Here is a 7,068-nt window from a genome sequence, read left to right on the forward strand (position 1 = left end):
GCCATCCCTGAAGTTAGTGAAGAAAAAATAAATTTTCAGATGTATAATATATATAAGATATTTAAGAAATTATAAGATATATTCAAAATTAATAGATATCCAAAATTATAAGAAATTTTAAATATATAAGAAATTGTAAAGTGTCCAATAAAATTCTTTCACAGCGGAAAATGAAAATAATTGTAATATTTTTTCATTAAAATCCTTACACAACAGACGTATGAAATACAAAGTTTGAGAACTAAAATAGAACTTTAAATACAAAATCAGCCACATTTTACAAAGAGGGAAAAGTTAAAACTATAACTGGGAATCTAGACTATAAACACTTGTGATCCGATATCCAATTGACTCCAATATACTTTATAAGTTATACCTGAAAAATATTCAACAGAGTGGGATGAGATACTATGATCTCAATGAATTCCTAAATTCGGGATAAAACATAGTATGCAAATTATGATAAAACTCGGGATAAATTGTAGTTATGTCCTTAGAGTAACTATTCGTTTAAAGGAAATACACATCAACATTTTAAAAGTAAATACAAAATAAAAAAACCAAAACCTTAATCCTAAAAACCAAACAAATGTTTCCCACATATGGCAAATGGTCAAGATTCACATTTTTTAATCTCACTTATTGGAGAAAAAATATGTTTGCTAGTGTTCGCTCAGATCGACTATAGGTGTCTCTGACATGACAAGTTAAGGTTTATCTTGACAAACTATTTGTGAGGTTAGCATGATACTGAATTTGGTGATGGTCGTCGTAAGCTCCTTACTCAAAATATAGAATCAACAAAACAGGTCATTCTAAGGCATTTCAGTGAACACTTACGGTACAAACCTAAAACAAACTAAAAATAACATAAAAAAGAAAAGAAAATAAACATAACAATAATATCATAAAACCACCAACAAAGACATCAAATCTAAAACCAAACAATGTTGGAGTGGCCAAAACACAAAGATGCCATGGTGACTTTGGAGGGGTCTCACTTGGAAGTTGATTCAGTAATTGAGGTTGCAAATTAATGTAGCGACAAGATTTAGATGTAATGGATGACGTGAGTATGATCAACCAGAGAGGAACTTGTAATGATATGCTGATGTTGGATTTAACCATTAACTAGACATTGTCGCTCTTCCTCTTCTCTATTGTCACCGCGTTAAGCAAGACGTAACACAAAATCGTTGTGGCTGGAGCACCTTGTTAGCAAAATGATTTTCAAGAAGAATTGTTGAAAATCACGACAAGAAATTTTTGAGTGACAAAAACTTGTAGAACAAATGGAAAAAAAGAAGAAAAGAAGAAGCAACTGAAGTACGTGGGAACAAATACGAGAGCTTGTAGAACCTATAGAACTTGTCATGAAACACCTTTCCATGTTTTCCCATGTTTGGGTTGAGTTTGGTGGAAGGAATTAATACCACAAGAATGTTGTTCCTATAACACAAAAATGAACATCTATAACTTGTGGAGCTCATTATGGTTTCCCTTACCGCACTGTTCAGTAAACCTTCTGATGTGCTCCATAGTTGATTTTCCATCTTCCCTTAAGAATGAAGCAAAGCATAGAGTTTGATAACCTATTGGCAAATGCACCAATTTTTTGGTTCATTTTGGACATGGCTTCATACACATAGTTAGGGCCGTCCCTAGATAATTGGAGGCTCGGCTCTCATATAAAAAAAGGCCCCTAACAAAATAAAAAAGATATTTTTTTTAAAAGAGTAATTATCTATTTAAATTGAAAATAAAATCCATCAAGATTAAGAAAAAAGTGTTTATTGCAATTAACACATAAAAGATCAATATTCTAATCAATAAAATAAAAATACAATTTAAGCGAATAATTTATTGTATAATATTTGTTGAGTTTAACTATCTTATAGAATAAGTATGAGCTAAAAATTACAAGTGTTCTAACAAAATAAGAAGAAAAAAATTTGTATTATGTTTTCATTTGTAAATATATAATCCAATATGTTGAAGAGAATTTGGCTAAATTGATGAGAGGATAGATGAACCTCAAATCTATAAAAAAAAATGATGTCTAAATCAAAGCTCTCTCATACTAAAAATATTAATTAAAGAAGCAAAAAGGAAAAGTAAATAAGAAAACATAGAACCTGAATGTTGAACTAGAGACCTAGGCAATACCAACTTGCAACTATACCACTAGGCCACTTCCACAAATATGATGTTTAACACTCGCTCTATATATTTAATATTTGTTAACTGGGCTATAATTTTTTTTATGAGGCTCATACCTTGGGGAGGTCCAGCTCCATTGAGCTGTTTGCACCCCCTAAGGGCCGAGCCTGCATATAGTCATATCCACATGTTTCAGTTGTATCCCAAAATACCTCTTAATTGTATCAGCTATGAGGTTGATATACAACATTTATGATACATGATGTCTTACCTCGACTGCAACTAGCTGATGTGACATATTTTCTTGGGGGTTTTGGAAACATAAGTGGGATTGAACTTGAAAAGTATTCTTATTTATACTTACTTATGTGTTTAAAGTCAAGTTTATGGTATTATTTGGAGTTTGAGAAATAATTGAGTGGAACTAAATCACCTTGTACACAAATGAGTGACCTTGTGATGTGAGTTCCCAATTTATTGAGGACTTGCAACTTATGGAGCCGAAGATTCTAACTTGTAACTTCGGTTGATGAACCCTTGATTTTTGAACTTTTCTTATTGATCTTGATGTTTGCTGGTTCTACTACTTCCTACCTAAGAAAATTGCTTTAGGTCAAGAAATTGTTAGAACAAGAATGGTTCGTACAAGTCCTCTAGGATTTTGATGATAACAAAGTATTGAAGAACAATTGGAATACTAACATATGTTCAAGTGTGCAGATCTAAGAATATATCTATCTTGAAGAAAGAACATATGAAGAGCATCAGAAGGAACAAGAGAAGCTTAGAAGACTATGTTAAAAGATCTAAAGGAAGGTCAACCAGAAGTCAACGTCCTTAGAAGAAGGATGCCTTGCAGAACCTGGAGAGTTATCTCAATAGATTACGTGTAGGACATCAGACACATAAGGCGACAAGCTTACTTGAATATGAGAGACCCAGAATCCACGTAAGCTTTTGTCTTATTCTGTGAGTTGTCTCTATCATAGTAACTGATAGAGCAGTTCTTTTGTCTTCTTCTATGTACGTGTGCAACCAGACAAAAGACCTCAAGAACAAAGAGAATGCAACATATAATTCTTCTTTCAACAAAAGAAATTCAAACGGGATTATCCATATCAAACAAAGGGTCGACATTCTTTATCAAAGCTTCTCAACAACTCTATTTACGCTAGCACTTTTCTCTAACGTCTCTCAAATCACTGCCTATAAAGGAGCTGAAGACATGAAGAAGAAGTAAAAAGACTCTGCTATTTTTCTGTGTCAATACTCTGTCAAATCAAATAGCACAAAATACTTAGGTTTTATTTTTCAAGTTTATATCTTAGAAATCCTAAGGAGTCTATTCATTTGTTTAGTTTACACTACCATTATTAAATCAAGTGTAATAACAAATTAACTTGTTTTGCAGTTGTGCAAACCTTGAGCACCTTGGAAGTCTCTTGGAGTTGTCCTTGAGCAAGAGAAAGTCTTAAGTAGTTGCGCTTACGCAAAGGGAAGTCTCTTGGAGTTGTCCTTGAGCAGAAGACTTTGGATAGTGTCCTAGAGCAGGAATTCTTAAGAAGTTGTGCTTAAGCATAGAAGTCTCTTACAACTGTACTTGAGCAAAGAGAAGTGTCCTGGAAGTGTCCTTGAGCAATTTGTAATCCAGAGTGATTATAGTGAAATCCCTTGGAAGTGCAATGAGACTGGACTACTCCTGGATTGTAGGAGGAACCAGTATAAAATTGTTTTGTGTCTACTTTCTCTCGTTTCGTCTCTTTATCTTTGTGTTCTGTACTTAATCCGCTGCATTCAGACTCTATATCAAAATCTGTATACCTCATATTCTGATCAAGTCTTAACACTCAGAAAAAAAAACATAAAAAGGCAACATAATTAAACCCCATTCTTATGTTTTTCTCACTTTCAGTTATGGTTCAAGTATGGAGCAGTTTGATGACATGACATTTTACCCCATATTTTGTTTAGATTTATTAAATAAATTAGTATTTTTATTTATGTTATTAGAAGAATTTTCTATGTTTTTTTATTTTATTTCAAATAAATAGGATAAACCAAGAGAATGAGGAAAAAATAGTGGAATCTTCGTAAAAAAGTCTCAATTGTTGCAGTATCGTTGATCAAGGTTGAAAGAGTAGGAGACATCTTCAATAAAAGAATAGTGAAAAATAAAGACAAAACACATTAGATGTATGATTACAACACCAAAAACCGTCTTCATAACTTTAAAAGCATCATTTTATATGGTTCTGTAACACCACATTAGAGTCGTGATAACCCTTGATTTTTTTAGGGGCATGAAATATATAAATTTAATCTAAAGTACTATTTAATTGTTGTTTTCAATATTCTCTATGATCAAATTAAGGTAAAAATATTTGCATTATGGGAAATGTTAATTTGTGCTCTTGGGGCATAAGTTAAGGAACCAAATGTAGAAACTTTTTTTTAAAAGTTGTGCATTTAATGCTTTGAAAGTTTCAAAAGTTATCATTTAAATATAAAATTTATTTGTTAATTCTATTTTAAGTTCCTTAACTTATATTCTTAGGGTGCGTTTGATTTGTTAAAAAATGAAGGACATGACAGAACAACCCCAGCTGTCTAGTGTTTGATTTGTAAAACTGTTTTAGGGACAGAACAAACTGAAGGCAAGAGACAGGACAAAATTTGAAATTTTTGTCCCTCACCAAACCACAACACAACTTTTTGTCTTACGTAGAAGTTGTCTAAAACACCAAAATAACATTTTGTCATCCAAAAATCATATAAAACAAGAAATTATTCAATATCATAAAAATTTGTCATGTGTTGTTATGTCTTGTGTTGTGCTGTTCTGCATTGTACTCTTCTGTCCAGTACTTACTGTTTTGCAAACCAAACGTACCCTTAAGGCACAAGTTAACATGACCTATATAATAATACACTTCTGAGCTTGTCATAAAAATTGAAGGGCAGAAAAACATAGATTAAATTTTGAGGTATATAGTAAAGGTACAAACATTATGACATATAAATACAAATTAAAACGATACTTTTAGTGGTAATACAATTATTTTTAAACTTAATTATTCAAGTATCTCGTACTGACAAAAACGATTAACACACTTCATAACTGGAGGTAAAAATGCCTCTGGACAATCATCATCTTTTTCACAAGGAAGGCGAGCTGTATTGTTAAAAAAGAGAAAAAAAATATTGTTATTAAAAGGTGATGTGTGTTTAAGTTGGAAAGGAAAATTTGAGAATGCTAAAAAAAATGACATACTTCTGAAGGTTGCAAGAAGAAACGGAGAAACAAAGATAATCAAAGCATAAACAAACATGTAAACTTTAGCCATAATTTTGTTACTCTGAATGTAATAAATGTATTTTTTTTTATTTCTTTATATGTGAAAATTTCATTCTTTGTTAACTTCAATTAAATGGTTTTTAGAACTTTAGACTAACAAGAAGACATTTATAAAATTAGAAATAATATTAAATTTCTCTAAGCATTATGTTGCGTGTACCCGTTTAGTTAACTCAATAGATAACTTAATCAAGTAAAACCATCACAAAACATATTTTTTTGCGACCCATTATTTTTATATTAAATTTTATATATATATATATACCTACCTTTCATAATAATGACATAAAGATATCAATCACGGGTGTGTGTTAAATTGCAACCTTTAAAATTTTGGATACTTCTCAACTTTGAGAAGCGATCTAGATTTACTAATCTAAAGAATGCATCAAAATGAATTTGTACTTGAAGAGTTTTGATGAATGTGTTTGTTTATGAACTATCAAATAATGAAGATAAGGGATAGTGAATATGACACAAGATAAGGGATGGAGAAGATGGCACAATGATGCTATATTTGTTCCTCCTAATTGGGCTAGTTTAGACTCACAAATTATGAGATTTTCCATTACGGTGTTTGAGAGGCATTCTCAAATACTGCACTATTTTATTTTCTTTTATTTATTTGTCTGGCCGTACAAGTTTTGGAAAACCTCTTTTATTTTCCAATAACATCTTTGGAGTATAATGAAGCTCATTTATTGTTGTTGTGGTGTTGTTATTGTTGTCGTTGCTGCTAGTAGGGATGGGAATAGGTTAGGTTGAGTTAGGCTTTGCAAGGTCTGAGTTTAGTTTGTCAATTTTTTTGAAGGCCTAAGTCTGGCATGTTGCCTGTCATAGGCTTACTTTTTAGGCCTGAGTCTGACCTTCTGAAAGCCTGATACGGCCTGCTAACCTGTTTAAAAGCATATTTCATATGAATATGTTTAAATAAACAACGTGATATAAGTTTAAATAGACTAGCAAACTAATATATCAATTTGATTAAACTCTTTTTTGATAATCAACATGAATTTTTAGAAAATTTGACTATATATTGTATCAGATTTCAATTCTAGTTTATAGTAATATATATAAATATGCAAAAAATTAATGTAGACTAATATGCTTAAATTACTGAAACAATTAACATATTTTTATTTTAATTCAAAGTACAAAATATAATATAATAATAAATATAATTATCCGTATTTACTTAAATAGGCCGGCCTAATAGGCCTAAGAGACTTTTTGAATGGCCTCCGGCCTAGCCTTTTAAGCTAAATAAGCTTCGAAAAAAGCCTAGGCCTTCTCTATTTAAAAAAAAGTCTGGCCTGGCCTGACCTGTCGTAGGCTAGGCCATAGGCCCCTATAAGCCGACCTGGTCTATTCCCATCCCTGGCTACTAGTGTTGGTTGTTGTAGCTATTGTTGCTGATGTTGTTGTGGTTGTTATTGTTATTCTTGAATTTGAAGTCGTTGCTTCAATTTTACTCCCTCTGTCCCAAATTGTATGTCGCTTTGGAAAAAAAAATTTGTCCCAAATTATATGTCGCTTTACAATACCAATGAAAT

At 31.7% G+C, this 7,068-nt stretch overlaps 1 long non-coding RNA gene across 1 annotated transcript; it reads right to left on the reverse strand.

The window, feature by feature from the left end:
* Nucleotides 1-4,893: 4,893 nt before the first annotated feature.
* LOC11406456 (uncharacterized) lies at nt 4,894-5,574 on the reverse strand. Its single transcript, XR_003010826.2, has 2 exons — nt 5,432-5,574; nt 4,894-5,332 (listed from the first exon to the last, which is right to left on the reverse strand). It is a non-coding gene; the product is annotated as an uncharacterized lncRNA (long non-coding RNA).
* Between the last annotated feature and the right edge of the window lie 1,494 nt (nt 5,575-7,068).

This window comes from Medicago truncatula, chromosome 4 (genome assembly GCF_003473485.1).
Source record: "Medicago truncatula cultivar Jemalong A17 chromosome 4, MtrunA17r5.0-ANR, whole genome shotgun sequence".
NCBI lineage: Eukaryota > Viridiplantae > Streptophyta > Magnoliopsida > Fabales > Fabaceae > Medicago > Medicago truncatula.